Genomic DNA, 18,406 nt, shown 5'->3' with positions numbered 1-18,406 from the left:
GTCTTTTGGGGGACTGGCGTTTTTCACTTAGGATAATATTTTCAAGGTTCATCTATATTATAGTATTCATCAATAATTCATGCCTTTTTATTGCCAAATAATATCCCATTTTATGCATATAACACATTTTATTTACCCATTCATCAGCTGATGAACACATTGGTTGTTTATAATCTTTGGCTATTATGAATAATACTGCTGTGAATATTTATCTACAAGTTTTAATGTGGACATGTTTTTATTTCTCTTGGTGACATACATGTTTTTATTTCTCTTGGTGAAATTGATGGGTCACATGGCAATTCTATGTTTAACCTTTTGAGAAGCTTCCAGGCTATTTTCCAAAATGGATGCTCTATTTTACATTCTCATCAGCAATGTATAAGGGTTCCAATTTTCACATATCCTGGGCAACACTTATTATTGTCTCTCTTGTTGATTGTAGCCACCCTAATGGATGAGATGTACTCGCTCATTGCAGTTTTGATACGCATTTTCTGATGGTTAATCTTATATTGTTTTTGTGACAGAACATAGCCCACATATTCCTTCTACCTTGTCTGCTGCTCCTTCTCATTCTCAATGCTGTTTCCTCTTCTCCTCAACCTCTAAATGTTAGAATGTCATTACACAATCCTTGTTCTATCTACATTCTCTCCCTAGGTGATTACTTCTAGTCTTGTGTATTTAAATACCGTCTATACGCAAATGAATGCACATTTTTATTTTTAACATTGACTTTTCTACCTTCGCCTTGATATCTGTCTTAGCTATCTAACGTTGTTATAACAAAAATACTGCAAGTGTATGGCTTTAATAAACAGAAATTTATTCTCTCACAGTTTAGGAGGCAGAAGTCTGAATTCAGGGTGCCAGCTTCAGAGTAAGTCTTTCTTTCTCTGTCAGCTCTTGGGGAAGGTCCTTGTCGTTAATTTTCCCCTGGTCTGGAAGTTTCTCAGTGAACCGACTCCCAGTCCAAAGGATGCACTCCACTTGGCTTTTCTTGCTTGGTGGTAATGAGGTCCCCCTCCTCTCTGCTCAATTTTTCTCTTTTAAATCTCAGAAAAGATTGACTCAAGGTACAACCTAATCCTATAGATTGCATCCTGCATCATTAACATAATCGCCACCAATCATGCCTCATTAACATCATAGAGGTTAGGATCTACCACACATAGGATAATTACATCAGATCACAAAATGGAGGACAACCACACAATACAGGGAATCATGGCCTAGCCAAGTTGACACATATTTATGGGGGACACAATTCAATCTGTGACATTTTTCTGTTCAATCTGTATCTTGAAATTATTGTTTCCAAAATGGAATTATTTATATTTACCTCCTCCATACCCTATTATTTCTACCCTCTCTCATTTTATAAAGTTATGCCATCACCCACCCAGCTGTCCAAGATTTGAACCAAAAGCCATCAATAATTTCTCTCTTTCCTCATTACCATGACCAATTTGTCAATTTCACATTCAAAATGCTGTACAGATTGGTCCATTTCTTTGCTTCTTCTTTGGCACCACTCTTTTCCAAACCAACATTATTCCACAACACAGTAATGCACAACACATCTAACTTGCATCCTCATTTCTACTCTTGTCCCAGTTACAATTTAATCTCTACACAGCATTAACCATGAAGTTTTTCAAATTTAGATAATTCCTCATTCCATCAGGAAGTAACCTATTGTGCTTAGTGCTTATTGTGTTCTTAAACGAGGAAATGGAGGACATGTAAAGAATGTAGATGCTGACTTTTGTGAAGAAACCCTAAAAAATCTAGGTGCTTGGCATAAGGAGAGGCTTCTGCCAAAGAGGTAGGCTGGACTCCATTTTTTTTTTTTTTTTAATCTGCTCATCCTGAGCTGGCTCTCAAAAGGAAGCTATACAGAGTATCTGAGGAAACCTGCTGGCTCCTCTACCATCCCTTCTCCTCACAACATGCTCCTAGGAAGGACACTCACTCAGGCTAACCCCCAAAATACCCAGAAATTAACAAGAAGTTAGCTGACTCAAACTTTATGATAACAAAACAGTACTTAAGGAAACTTGCAATTATCCAGTGTCTGCTAAATCATGATTTTGTAAATGTCAACCAATCTGAATTTTTTCCTTGTAAATTTCTGGATTTTTTGCACTTAAACTCTGGGAAAAATTCCTTTCGGGGGATTACTTTTGTGAATCCACATGAAGGGCTGCCTGATCCGGGTTATTTTATTCCTTCAATAAATCTCTTGCCTTTAATTTTTAAAAATACTCCAGTTTGCTCTTTGATACCTTCATTTATTCGGGCATCTGAAGATACCAAAATCTTGAGTTTATTTTGGTGAGATTAGAAAAAGTGAAAACAGTAATTTATTTAGTGTATGGGATTGCGTATACTTGGGGTTTAAGGACAAATACAAATTGAGAAAAAGAGGTTTTAATCTCCATGTGGAAAATGAAAGAAGAGATTCCCCTCCTCCCTTGTTCTTTCAGGATTAAGTTTAGATAACTTGTCAATTTTTTCTCCATTTCTTTGAAAAGTCCAGGATGTTAACTCAAGGACCTGGCAACCACCTCTTTGAAATGTAACTTCAGGCAACAACCCTTCCCTAGTTCCCAGTTTCCTGGAATAAGGCTAGCATAATTTCAGGGATCCTACCATAAAGATACTAGAAAGTTAGCAGTTTTATCTTGAAAACATGAATGTAATAGGTTGTATCCACTCAGCTGTATAAAGGGTGGGATTTCTTTCTGCCTTTGCAACCCCTTAAGCTGATTGCAATGTCTCACCTTCTTGTTTAATGCATATTCAATAATAAAACTTTTCTTTCTCTATTATGTTTGTGGAGAGGTTTTCTGGGTTGGAAATAGATTTTGCATTTAATTATATTTCCCTAACAGGGGAATGCAAATAGATTTTGCATTTAATTATATTTCTACCAAAATAATGGGAAAAATAATTTTTCAGTCTGTATTGTTATATGCCTCCAGTCCTTAGGGTAGTCAAAGTACAAATGTCACATCTTAAAATAAGTTACTTGCTATGCTCCTCTGTGCTATGACCCAGTGCATTAATTTAACTATATTATTATATAATTAATGTTACTGGATCAGGCCCTAAAGTAAGAAGGTATGGAACCGAATAAATGCAAGAATAAAATAAATGACTCCGTGGATTTAGGTAAGTCCTTAGGCACCTGGGCTGTAGTTTACTCACCTGGAATATAAGCAGGCTGTTATTGTGTGCTGTCAAGTTGATTTCGACTGACTGCGACCCTATATGACAGACTAGAATTGCTCCATAGAGTTTCCTAGGCTGTTATCTTTATGGGAGCAGATCAGCAGTTCTTTTCTTCCAGGATGGATTCGAATTGCCTACCTTTTGGTTAGCAGATAAACTCTTAACCATTGTACCATCATGGCTAGATAAGGTAATCTCTGCGGTCACTTTTGGCTCTAAAACTGAAATTCTTCTCCAGTAGTGGATAATTAGTCTAAAAACTAAGTTAAGTTACTTTAGATTTTACTGGAAACATTTGACTCTTACTGCCAGGAAATCTTTGGCGCTTTAGATGCAACTATTTTTTGGTACTTAGGAAAGCTGCCAGACAGTGAACAAACATTTAAGTATAAAAACTTTCTGTTTATCACCAGAGTAAATACAATAAAAGAAGTGACTTTTATCCTTCATACCAGATGCTTAACTAAATAATTAATAAAACTCGTTTTATCTAAAGTGATGATCTTATACACAAACAATTCCTTTCTGTTTCTATACAGTTTTGATTGGCATTTCAAAATAAAATTCCCGACCACTACAAATCTGTGCTAATTAAGTGAAGCCCCAAACACAGGGAGAGGAAATGACATTAGATTAAGTTCACATGATAACTGACTAGCTTTCAGCACCAATTTTTCAAAGTGAATATAACATCAGTGCAGGAAGGGACAGAAAGGGCATTATGTTAAAAGAAACACAGAAGAATTAAAAACAAACAAAAACACAAAAAAACCCTGTTGCCGTCGAATTGATTTCGACTCATAGCGACCCTATAGGACAGAGTAGAACTGCCCCATAAGGTTCCCAAGGAGTAGCTGGTGGATTCAAACTACCAGTCTTTTGGTTAGCAGCCAAGCTATTAACAACTGCACCACCAAGTTTCCATAGAAGAATGGGAAATGCAAATTGAAAAAAATCTGTTGACACAAGGATGACAATACTGAATCATTTACCTTTTGAAAAAAAAAGTGGATTTGTATTGGTTTGACCATAACATATGAAAAAAAAATTTTTTTTTGGTAATTGTAAAGCACAAATCCTAATAGCTTCGGTGGCAGTTGTTGCTGAGTCGGTGCTGTTAATCATTTTCATGGTGCCTGGTTTTTGGTTTCAGGTAATGACTCCTCCTTCATGCTCAACAGAAATGTCTAAGACAAAGCTGACCAACCTAGGGCTCTGATTGGTTTGTCAGTCAGAGTATCACAAGCTCCTGGTTACATATTTGGCTTAAGAATGAACATGTGGCCCAGTTAGATGCAAAGAGATAATATGAGACTTATGCTGAAATTTTTGAGAAGGAGTTTCATTCTTTCCTTCTTGACCTGAATTATAAGGGAATATAAGTACTAAAGCTGCCACTACGATTTGCCACCACACATAGCCCAATATTACAAAGGGGAAAATATAGTTAGAAACATTGCTTGAACTCTGAAATCAGCCGTACATGGCCCACCCTTTGACTTTTGTGTTGAATGTGCTAATGTGCATGTAATCTTGTGACTTATATGCACATTATATTTGGTTTGGGTTTTCTATTACTGGCAACTTCATCGCTTCAAAGAAGGCACCATGCAGGACGACTACACTTCTCTTTACAGTTCAGCCTAAGACATGGACATAGCCTCTTTCTCCAACTTCCTGGATCCGTTCTGTCCTCAAAAGAATACAATAGTTACACAATATTCACAGTGGTTCATTTCCATAGTCAAACTTATGCAGTGTGTTATTAAAAAAAAACTTATGCAATGTGTTATTAGGAGAAGGAAAATGTGTGCTTTCTCATTCTTCCTGTAGTCCTCTTGTCTCTGTTTCTTTCCTCCAAAGTCAGTAACTTGAAAATGTATACACACACACATACACACACACAAACGCAATCTTCAAAAGTAAATAATAATCCACTGAGATAGCATAGTCTTTGTTCATAGCAAGAACAAAACAAAACACTTTTTTCTAAAAGCATCATCTTGCTGGAAGATTTCCCTTGCCTACCACGAAAAGCCTTTATAGGCAAAGTAATTCAGTTCTTCTTTGTATACAACTTTCTCTTCCAAATTAGTTATATGCCTGTTGAATAAACCCAAAGGGCTCATTAACTTCTTTTTCCAAACAAAATTCTCTTGAAAAATGAATTATTCTGTCCCACAAGCATGAGAAAACTGTTGCTACTTATTTTTTTTAATTAGTAACTCTTCATTTAGCATGTAAACTTGCACAATCATTCTAAAACAAACTCTGGCAGGATTTTTCTGAAACCAAAAACAAACCCATTGCCGTCAAGTCTATTCTGACTCATAGTGACCCTATAGGACAGAGTAGAACTGCCTCATAGGGTTTCCAAGCAGTGGCTGGTAGATTCGAAGTGTCGACCTTTGGTTAGCAACTGAGCTCTTAACCACTATACCACCAGTGTTCTGTGTTTGCACTAGGACCCAGCAATCACATTCCCAGTTTAACGTCCCATCGAAATTCTGGCTCAGGAACATGTACAAAGCTGTTCATTTTGGTGTTTCCTGGGGGAAGAAAAAATTGGAGGCAACCTAGGTGTCCATCACAACGGGGATGAATAAGTAAAATGTGATGGATTCAAGCATTATAGTATATGATACAGCAATTATAGAGTATGGGTAGATCTCAAAAACATGGGGCTCACTGATAAATCGAGAAATAAAACACGATTTATGGCATATTATTTCTGTAAATTAAAAACACAATCACAGAAAATATACCACATATAAAAGATAAACACATATTTAGGGACACAGATGGAACATTCAAAGTGAAGGACTAAGAGAATGGGAGAAAAGTAGTAGTTGGGTTTGAGGAAAAGATGAAAATGGATGATAATACACTGTGAGATGAGGAGTGTGATTAAATCAACTCTGTTTCAGAAGCAATAGTAAAAACATAAAAATGAGCCCCCATTATCCTTTTGGACTCTCCCATTTCAAATGTAGTTTGTCTTAGAGAGCTTTATAAAAATTTAATGTACCACAGGTAAAAAATTCACATGTAATAAGAATATGAGCTGCTTGTGTGTGAGATTTCCTCAGTTATGGCTAAATAAGGATACATGAACAAAGTGCAGAGCAGGAAGTACTAATAGGCTTTCTGACATGTACTTTAAAAAATAATTTACAGTGATAAATTGCTTTTGGAACATAAAGGGTTTTTTATACCATCGCACATTAATATTTCACTTGACCTGTGGCTGTGGAGGCTGAAAACAAAGATGGAGTTACTTATGCCCAGGCAGAAAAGCATGGCTACCACCCGGTTTCACAAGGCAAAAGTTTAAGATAATAAGTAGCCCTAACTTTTGGAATAGTAATTAGCTCATCTGTACAGACTTGTGTATAATCAAAAGCCCCTGCTGTATCCTGCATTCCAGACAAGCCAATGCCTGGTTATTCTAGAGCTGTTCATCAGGGATTGACCCACTCAGACCTGCAAACTAACATTTCAGAGAAGACAGGATTTCAAAGGACATTTTAATGAACCTCTGAAAAACTGACTAAAACTGGCCCGGACTTCTCGTACACAATTGCTCCCCTCTAACAGTAAACCTTGATGCTGCCTCATTTCTTTGCAATGCGTGGTTTCAGCTGTGTGTTCCCCGATCTGTGAACCATTGACTGAATAATAAATCTCTAGTATTGTTTTTTTTACTTTGTTTCCATTCTCAGAAATTCTTCTACATTTCCTATCTACCTATCTACCTATCTATCTACTATCTAGGAACTGTTTATTTTTTAATCCTTTTTTTCCTTATTTCAAAGATAATACATACGCTTATGAAATACTTTTAGAAAATATTGAATGGCCCTGAGAAGAATATTAAAATAACTCATATCCTTCCATTAGGGAATAATTTTTTAAACAATTTAGTGCACACTATTTTTCAGGATTTTTTTGTGCATATTTGTCGTACGTGCACACAGGTAACTATACTTCCCACAGATAAACACACTTTCAGAGGCGAGGCCAAGATGGCAGACTAGGTGGATGCTACCGCGGATCCCTCTTGCAACAAAGACTCGGAAAAACAAGTGAATCAATCACATACATAACAATCTACGAACCCTGAACAACAAACACAGATTTAGAGACGGAGAACGAACAAATACGGGGAGGCAGCGATTGTTTTCAGAGCCTGGAGCCAGCGTACCAGTCAGGTGACCTTCGGCGCCCGATTTGGGGCAGAGCCCAGGGGGGCAGACGGCACAAACAAGGGGCCCAGCCCTGGCCCCCGAACTCATTCCGGGAGGGGGCCCAGCTGGTTCGCGCAGGCAGCGTGGCGACGCAGCCGGTGGGAGAAGTCCCCGGGAGGCAGTGACTGGTCTTGGAGCGGGGAGAGCAGCGTTCCAGCCGGGGAACTGTCCCGCCGGGATTTTGGCAGGGCGCGGGCACGGCAAAAGCGCGGGGAGCTGCTCCACCTCCCTGAACTAGCCCTGGATGGGGGGCCCAGCCGGTTCGCTCAGGCAGTGTGGTGACGCGGCCGGTGGGGGAGGTCCCCGGGGGGCAGCGACTGGTCTTGGAGTGGGGAGAGTGGTGTTCCAGCCGGGACGCGCGGTTGCGGTACAGGAGCGGGGAACTGCTCCGCTTGCCTGAGCTGACCCTGGGGGGGGGCCCAACCGGTTCGCGGAGGCGGCACGGCGATGCGGCTGGCAGGACAGGGAGTCCCCGGGAGGCAGCGACTGATTTTGGAGTCAGGAGTGCACCGTCCCAGTAGGGGAACCTTGAGGTTGGGTGTGGGGCTGGTAACAGAGGATCTGACAGTGACTCCAGAGGGCCAGACCCCCCAAGGGCAATCTCCACACAGCCAGCACACACAGGCGACGTGCCCCGCAGAAATCTCAGATATAATAGTCATTCCAAGCAAGACAAGCAACTCTGGCTATATTCTGAGGTACTACTCTCCTATCTCTCTGATCACTCCCCCACCCTCCCCAGGCAGCTTCATTAACATCCGAATAGCCTGAGCCAGAGGGAGAACTCTGATAGGGATCTGACTGCATTTTTTTTTTTAGCGGATTTTCTGGAAAAACTAGTTTCCCAGTGGTGGCTTGGACACAGCAGTCCATATCAAACCACATAAAGAAGCAGACCATGACAGCTTCTCCAACCCCCCAAACAAAAGAATCAAAATCTTTCCCAGATGAAGATACAATCCTGGAATTATCAGATACAGAATATAAAAAACTAATTTACAGAATGCTTAAAGACATCACAAATGAAATAAGGCAAACTGCAGAAAAAGCCAAGGAACACACTGATAAAACTGTTGAAGAACTCAAAAAGATTATTCAAGAACATAGTGGAAAAATTAATAAGTTGCAAGAATCCATAGAGAGACAGCATGTAGAAATCCAAAAGATTAACAATAAAATTACAGAATTAGACAACACAATAGGAAATCAGAGGAGCAGACTTGAGCAATTAGAATGCAGACTGGGACATCTGCAGGACCAGGGAATCAACACCAACATAGCTGAAAAAAAATCAGATAAAAGAATTTAAAAAAATGAAGAAACCCTAAGAATCATGTGGGACTCTATCAAGAAGGATAACCTGCGGGTGATTGGAGTCCCAGAACAGGGAGGGGGGACAGAAAACACAGAGAAAATAGTTGAAGAACTCCTGACAGAAAACTTCCCTGACATCATGAAAGACGAAAGGATATCTATCGAAGATGCTCATCGAACCCCATTTAAGATTGATACAAAAAGAAAAACACCAAGACATATTATCATCAAACTCACCAAAACCAAAGATAAAGAGAAAATTTGAAAAGCAGCCAGGGAGAAAAGAAAGGTTTCCTTCAAGGGAGAATCAATAAGAATAAGTTCAGACTACTCAGCAGAAACCATGCAGGCAAGAAGGGAATGGGACCACATATACAGAACACTGAAGGAGAAAAACTGCCAGCCAAGGATCATATATCCAGCAAAACTCTCTCTGAAATATCAAGGCGAAATTAAGATATTTACAGATAAACACAAGTTTAGAGAATTTGCAAAAACCAAACCAAAGCTACAAGAAATACTAAAGGATATTGTTTGGTCAGAAAACCAATCATATCAGATACCAGCACAATACAAGGTCACAAAACAGAACGTCCTGATATCAACTCAAATAGGGAAATCACAAAAACAAACAAATTAAGATTAATTAAAAAAATAAAATAAAAAATAATACACATAACAGGGAATCATGGAAGTCAGTAGGTAAAAGATCACAATAATCAAAAAGAGGGACTAAATACAGGAGGCATTGAACTGCCATATGGAGAGTGATACAAGGCGATATAGAACGATACAAGTTAGGTTTTTACTTAGAAAAATAGGGGTAAATAATAAGGTAACCACAAAAAGGTATAACAACTCCATAACTCAAGATAAAAGCCAAGAAAAACGTAACGACTCAACTAACATAAAGTCAAACACTATGAAAATGAGGATCTCACAATTTACTAAGAAAAACGCCTCAGCACAAAAAAGTATGTGGAAAAATGAAATTGCCAACAATACACATGAAAAGGCATCAAAATGACAGCACTAAAAACTTATTTATCTATGATTACGCTGAATGTAAATGGACTAAATGCACCAATAAAGAGACACAGAGTCACGGACTGGATAAAGAAACACGATCCATCTATATGCTGCCTACAAGAGACACACCTTAGACTTAGAGACACAAACAAACTAAAACTCAAAGGATGGAAAAAAATATATCAAGCAAACAATAAGCAAAAAAGAAGAGGAATAGCAATATTAATTTCTGACAAAATAGACTTTAGACTTAAATCCACCACAAAGGATAAAGAAGAACACTATATAATGATAAAAGGGACAATTGATCAGGAAGACATAACCATATTAAATATTTATGCACCCAATGACAGGGCTGCAAGATACATAAATCAAATTTTAACAGAATTGAAAAGTGAGATAGACACCTCCACAATTATAGTAAGAGACTTCAACACACCACTTTCGGAGAAGGACGGGACATCCAGTAAGAAGCTCAATAGAGACACGGAAGACCTACTTACAACAATCAACCAACTTGACCTCATTGACTTATACAGAACTCTCCACCCAACTGCTGCAAAGTATACTTTTTTTTCTAGCACACATGGAACATTCTCTAGAATAGACCACATATTAGGTCATAAAACAAACCTTTGCAGAGTCCAAAACATCGAAATATTACAAAGCATCTTCTCAGACCACAAGGCAATAAAACTAGAAATCAATAACAGAAAAACTAGGGAACAGAAATCAAATACTTGGAAAATGAACAATATCCTCCTGAAAAAAGACTGGGTTATAGAAGACATCAAGGAGGGAATAAGGAAACTCATAGAATGCAACGAGAATGAAAATACTTCCTATCAAAACCTCTGGGACACAGCAAAAGCAGTGCTCAGAGGCCAATTTATATCGATAAATGCACACATACAAAAACAAGAAAGAGCCAAAAGCAGAGAACTGTCCCTACAACTTGAACAAATAGAAAGCGAGCAACAAAAGAATCCATCAGGCACCAGAAGAAAACAAATAATAAAAATTAGAGCTGAACTAAATGAATTAGAGAACAGAAAAACAATTGAAAGAATTAACAAAGCCAAAAGCTGGTTCTTTGAAAAAATTAACAAAATTGATAAACCATTGGCCAGACTGACTAAAGAAATACAGGAAAGGAAACAAATAACCCGAATAAGAAACGAGATGGGCCACATCACAACAGAACCAAATGAAATTAAAAGAATCATTTCAGATTACTATGAAAAATTGTACTCTAACAAATTTGAAAACCTAGAAGAAATGGATGAATTCCTGGAAAAACACTACCTACCTAAACTAACACATTCAGAAGTAGAACAACTAAATAGACCCATAACAAAAAAAGAGGTTAAAACGGTAATCAAAAAACTTCCAACAAAAAAAAAGCCCTGGCCCGGACGGCTTCACTGCAGAGTTCTACCAAACTTTCAGAGAAGAGTTAACACCACTACTACTGAAGGTATTTCAAAGCATAGAAAATGACAGAATACTACCTAACTCATTCTATGAAGCCACCATCTCCCTGATACCAAAACCAGGTAAAGACATTACAAAAAAAGAAAATTATAGACCTATATCCCTCATGAACATAGATGCAAAAATCCTCAACAAAATTCTAGCCAATAGAATCCAACAACACATCAAAAAAATAATTCACCCTGATCAAGTGGGATTTATACCAGGTATGCAAGGCTGGTTTAACATCAGAAAAACCATTAATGTAATCCATCACATAAATAAAACAAAAGATAAAAACCACATGATCTTATCAATGGATGCAGAAAAGGCATTTGACAAAGTCCAACACCCATTTATGATAAAAACTCTTACCAAAATAGGAATTGAAGGAAAATTCGTCAATGTAATAAAGGGCATCTATGCAAAGCCAACAGCCAATATCACTCTAAATGGAGAGAACCTGAAAGCATTTCCCTTGAGAACGGGAACCAGACAAGGATGTCCTTTGTCATCGCTCTTATTCAACATTGTGCTAGAAGTCCTAGCCAGGGCAATTAGGCTAGACAAAGAAATAAAGGGTATCCGGATTGGCAAGGAGGAAGTAAAGCTATCACTATTTGCAGATGACATGATCTTATACACAGAAAACCCTAAGGAATCCTCCAGAAAACTACTGAAACTAATAGAAGAGTTTGGCAGAGTCTCAGGTTATCAGATAAACATACAAAAATCACTTGGATTCCTCTACATCAACAAAAAGAACACTGAAGAGGAAATAACCAAATCAATACCATTCACAGTAGCCCCCAAGAAGATAAAATACTTAGGAATAAATCTTACCAAGGATGTAAAAGACCTATACAAAGAAAACTACAAAGCTGTAGTACAAGAAATTCAAAAGGACATACTTAAGTGGAAAAACATACCTTGCTCATGGATAGGAAGACTTAACATAGTAAAAATGTCTATTCTACCAAAAGCCATCTATACATACAATGCACTTCCGATCCAAATTCCAATGTCATATTTTAAGGGGATAGAGAAACAAATCACCAATTTCATATGGAAGGGAAAGAAGCCCCGGATAAGCAAAGCATTACTGAAAAAGAAGAAGAAAGTGGGAGGCCTCACTCTACCTGATTTCAGAACCTATTATACAGCCACTGTAGTCAAAACAGCCTGGTACTGCTACAACAACAGGCACATAGACCAATGGAACAGAATTGAGAACCCAGATATAAATCCATCCACGTATGAGCAGCTGATATTTGACAAAGGACCAGTGTCAGTTAATTGGGGAAAAGATAGTCTTTCTAACAAATGGTGCTGGCATAACTGGATATCCATTTGCAAAAGAATGAAACAGGACCCATACCTCACACCATGCACAAAAACTAACTCCAAGTGGATCAAAGACCTAAACATAAAGACTAAAATGATAAAGATCGTGGAAGAAAAAATAGGGACAACCCTAGGAGCCCTAATACAAGGCATGAACAGAACACAAAACATTACCAAAAATGATGAAGAGAAACCCGATAACTGGGAGCTCCTAAAAATCAAACACCTATGCTCATCTAAAGACTTCATGAAAAGAGTAAAAAGACTACCTACAGACTGGGAAAGAATTTTCGGCTATGACATCTCCAACCAGCGCCTGATCTCTAAAATCTATATGATTCTGTCAAAACTCAACCACAAAAAGACAAACAACCCAATCAAGAAGTGGGCAAAGGATATGAACACACATTTCACTAAAGAAGATATTCAGGCAGCTAACAGATACATGAGAAAATGCTCTCGATCATTAGCCATTAGAGAAATGCAAATTAAAACTATGATGAGATTCCATCTCACACCAACTAGACTGGCATTAATCCAAAAAACACAAAATAATAAATGTTGGAGAGGCTGTGGAGAGATTGGAACTCTCATACACTGCTGGTGGGATTGTAAAATGGTACAACTACTTTGGAAATCCATCTGGCGTTATCTTAAACAGTTAGAAATAGAACTACCATACAACCCAGAAATCCCACTCCTCGGAATATACCCTAGAGATACAAGAGCCTTCACACAAACAGATATATGCACACCCATGTTTATTGCAGCTCTGTTTACAATTACAAAAAGCTGGAAGCAACCAAGATGTCCGTCAACGGATGAATGGTTAAATAAATTGTGGTATATTCACACAATGGAATACTACGCATCGATAAAGAACAGTGACAAATCTCTGAAACATTTCATAACATGGAGGAATCTGGAAGGCATTATGCTGAGCGAAATGAGTCAGTTACAAAAGGACAAATATTGTATAAGACTACTATTATAAAAAAATCTTGAGAAATAGAAAAAACGGAGAAGAACACATACTTTTGTGGTTACAAAGGGGGGAGGGAGGGAGAGAGGGAGGGAGAGGGCTTTTTATTGATCAATCTGTAGATAAGAACTGCTTTGGGTGAAGGGAAAGACAACACTCAATACAAAGAAGGTCAGCCTAATTGGACTGGACTAAAAGCAAAGAGGTTTCCGGGATAAAATCAATGCTTCAAAGGTCAGCGGAGCAAGGGCAGGGGTCTGGGGAACTTGGTTTGAGGGGACTTCTAAGTCAACGGGCAAAATAATTCTATTATGAAAACATTCTCCATCCCACTTTGAATTGTGGCGCCCGGGGTCCTAAATGCCAACAAGCAGCCATCTAAGATACATCAATTGGTCTCAACCCACCTGGAGCAAAGGCAAAGGAAGAACACCAAGGTCACACGACAACTAAGAGCCCAAGAGACAGAAAGGGCCACATGAACCAGAGACCTACATTATCCTGAGACCAGAAGAACTAGTTGGTGCCCGGCCACAATCGATGTCTGCCCTGACAGGGAGCACAACAGACAACTCCTGAGGGAGCAGGAGACCAATGGGATACAGTCCCCAAATTCTCATGAAAAGACCATACCTAATGGTATGATGGAGACTAGAGGAATCCCAGAGACAATGCTCCCCAGAACTTCTGATGGCACAGGACAGGAACCATCCCCGAAGACAAATCATCAGGCATGAAAGGGACTGGTCAGTGGGGGGCAGAGAGATGCTGATGAAGAGTGAGCTAATTAAATCAGGTGGACACTGGAGAGTGTGTTGGCAACCCTTGACTGGAGAGGGGATGGGAAGATAGAGAGAGAGGGAAGATGGCAAAATTGGCACGAAATGAGAGACTGAAAGGGCTGACTCAATAGGGTGAGAGCAAGTGGGAGAAGGGAGTAAGATGTATGTAAACTTACATGTGACAGACTGATTGGAATGGTAAATGTTCACTTGAAGCTTAATAAAAATTAAGTAAAAAAAAAAAAAAGAATTGGTCAGTATTTAACCATGTCAGGAGATAGCATATGATTAGGGACCAACAGTACTGAAGGAAGAAGTCCGACCTGGACTGAAGGCACTGGCGAAAAACAAGGCCCCAGGAACTGATGGAATATCAGTTGAGATGCTTCAACAAATGAATGCAGTTTTGGAAGTGCTCACATGTCTACACCAAGAAATTTGGAAGACAGCTACTTGGCCAACTGATTGGAAGAGATCCACGTTTATTCCCAAGAAAGGAGATCCACCTGAATTCGGAAATTATCAAGCAGTATAATTAATATCAAATGCAAATAAAATTTTGCTAAAGATCATTTCATTTTACTTTAATCCACAATCAATAGCCATGGAAGCAACAGTCAAGAAATCAAACAATGCATTGCATTGGGCAAATCTGCTGCAAAGAGCTTCTTTAAAGTGTTGAAAAGCAAAGATGTCACCCTGAAGACTAAGGTGCACCTGGCCCAAGCCATGGTATTTTCAATCGCATCATATGCGTGTGAAAACTGGACAATTAATAAGGAAGACCCAAGAAGAATTGATGCCCTTGAATTGTGGTGTTGGCAAAGAATATTGAATAAACCATGGACTGCCAAAAGAATGAATAAATCTGTCTTGGAAGAAGTACAACTGGAATGCTCCTTAGAAGCAAGGATGGCGAGACTGCCTCTTATATACTTTGGAGATGTTGTCAAGAGGGATCAGTCCCTGGAGAAGGACATCATTCTTTGCAAAGCACAAGGTCAGCAAAAAAGAGGAAGACCCTCATTGAGGTGGATTGACACAGTGGTTGCAACAATGGGCTCAAGCATAACAATGATTGTAAGGATGGCACAGAACTGGGCAGTGTTTTGTTCTGTTGTGCATAGGGTCACTATGAGTCAGAACTGACTCGACAGCACGTAACAGCAACAACAAAGATCATTCAAAAGTGGCTGCAGGAGTATATCAATAGGGAACTGCCAGAAATTCAGGCCAGATTCAGAAGAGGACACGAAACCAGGGATATCATTGCTGATGTCAGATGGAACCTGGCTGAAAGCAGAGAATACCAGAAAGATGTCTACCTGTGTTTTAATGACTATGCAAAGGCATTCAGCTGTGTGGATCACAACAGATTATGGATAACATTGCAAATAACAGGAATTCCAAACCACTTAATTGTGCTCATGAGGAACTTGTACATAGATCAAGAAGCAGTTGTTCAAAGAGAACAAGGGGATACTGCATGGTTGAAAGTCAGGAAAGGTGTGGGTCAGGACTGTGTCCTTTCACCGTATCTATTTAATCTGTATGCTGAGCAAATATCCAAGAAGCTGGACTATACGAAGAAGAATGGGGTATCAAGATTGGAGGAAGACTTACGTGTTACGCAGATGAAATAACCTTGCTTGCTGAAAGAGAAGAGGACTTGAAGCACTTACTGATGAAGATCAAAGACCACAGCCTTCAGTATGGATTGCATGTCAACATAAAGAAAACAAAAATCCTGACAATTGGACTAATCAGCAACATCATGGTAAATGGAGAAAAGATTGAAGTTGTCAAGGATTTCATTTTACTTGAATCCACAGTCAACACTCATGGAAGCATCAGTCAAGAAATCAAAAGATGTGCTGCATTGTGTAAACTTGCTGCAAAAGACCCCTTTAAAGTGTTGAAAACCAAAGATGTCACCTTGAAGACTAAGGTGCACCTGACCTAAGCCATGGTGTTTTGAATCGCTTCCTATGCATGTGAAAGCTGGACAATGAATAAGGAAGACAGAAGAAGAATTGATGCCTTTGAATTGTGGTGTTGGAGAAGGATATTGAACATACCATGGCCTGCCAAAAGAATGAACGAATGTGTCTTGAAAGAAGTACAACTAGATTCCCCCTTAGAAGCAAGGATGGTGAGACTTCGTCTGATGTACTATGAACACGTTATCAGGAGGGATCGGTCCTTGGAGAAGGACATCGTGCTTGGTAAAGTAGAGGGTCATTGAAAAAGGGGAAGACTCTCAATGAGATGAATTGGCATAGTAGCTGCAGCAACCAGCTTAAGCATAACAACAATTGTGAGGATGGTAAAGTAGAGGGTCATTGAAAAAGGGGAAGACTCTCAATGAGATGAATTGGCACAGTAGCTGCAGCAACCAGCTTAAGCATAACAACAATTGTGAGGATGGCGCAGGACCGGGCACTGTTTTGTTCTGTTGTACATAGGATCTCTATGAGACGGAATCGATTTGATGGTACCTAACAACAACAACAACAACAACAGCAGTGCTTTAGAGCATGAACGCTGGAGACAGACTGCTTGGGATCAATCTTCAGTCTGTATTTAGAAGATGTGTGACTGGAGAAAAGTAATTTATCATCTCTGCACTTCAATTTTCTCATTTATAAAATACAAATAATATCATAGTCTCAGACACAATTAGGTGTGAACAGAATCAAAGTTTAATTTTTAAAAATGCTCCTACTAATCAATTGATGTTCAATGAAATTCTCTCTCATGATGAAGTTCCCAAAAAGAAAGGAAACTCTAGAAACAAAATTCCCCTTATTATAAAATAAAGCTTAAATGCATTTGAAACAATCATTCTTTCCTTCGCATATTTTTCTTTTTCAAGAAAAATTATGGTGAATTTCTGGAGAAATTCTGGGTAATTTCTGCTGAAAATTTGTTGAAATTTTGATGAATTTCATTTGGGTCTCTGGGTGGACTTTTTACAGCTGCGGTGAGTCACCTCCTTCAACATCTGGAAAGGTACATTACTCCAACCAAGAGTCCATGAAGTGTCAAACTTCAGAAGGTCACAGAACTTCTAAAATTTCTCTATCACAGTAACATTTTGAATAGTGGTTAAGAGTCCAGTGGCTAACCAAAAAGTTGGCAACTCAAATCCATGAGTCACTCCTTGGAAACCCTAAGGGGCAGTTCTGCTCTTTCCTACAGGGTTGATATGAGTTGGAATCGATTTGATGGCAGTAAGTTTGGTTTTGGATTGACCATTCTACAACCACTCATCTGTCAGTTTGTCATATTGTGACCGTTTGTGTGTTGTTGTGATGCTGGAAGCTATGCCACCAGTATTTCAAATACTAGAAGGGTCACCCATAGTGGACAGTTTTCAGCAGAGCTTCCAGGCTGAGACAGACTAGGAAGAAGGACCTGGTGGTATGTCTGAAAAAAATTGGCCAATGAAAACTTTATGAATGGTAGCAGTACATTGATATAGCATCAGAAGATGAGCCTCTCAGGTTGGAAGGTGCTCAAAATATGACTGGGGAAGAGCTGCCTCCTGAAAGTAGAGATGACCTTAATGACGTGGATGAAGTCAAGCTTTTGGGAACTTCATTTGCTGATGTGGCATGACTCAAAATGATAAACAGCTGCAAACATCACTTAATAATCAAAACATGGAATGTACAAAGTATGAATCTAAGAAAACTGGAAGTCATTAAAAATGAAATGAATCTCATAAAGATCAATATCCTAGGCTTCAGTGAGCTGAAACGAACTGATATTGGGCATTTTGAATCAGACAATCACATGGTCTACTAAGCCAGGAATGACAAACTGAAGAGGAATGGTGTGGCACTCAATGTCAAAAAGAACATTTTAAGATCTATCCTGAAGTACAACGTTGTCAGTGATAGGATAATATCCATACACCTACAAGGAAGACCAGTTAATACAATTATTATTAAAATTTACGTACCAACCATTAATGACAAAGATGAAGAAAC

Source organism: Loxodonta africana, chromosome 14 (genome assembly GCF_030014295.1).
Source record: "Loxodonta africana isolate mLoxAfr1 chromosome 14, mLoxAfr1.hap2, whole genome shotgun sequence".
Classification (NCBI taxonomy): domain Eukaryota; kingdom Metazoa; phylum Chordata; class Mammalia; order Proboscidea; family Elephantidae; genus Loxodonta; species Loxodonta africana.
Note: the sequence above shows the minus strand (reverse complement) of the source record.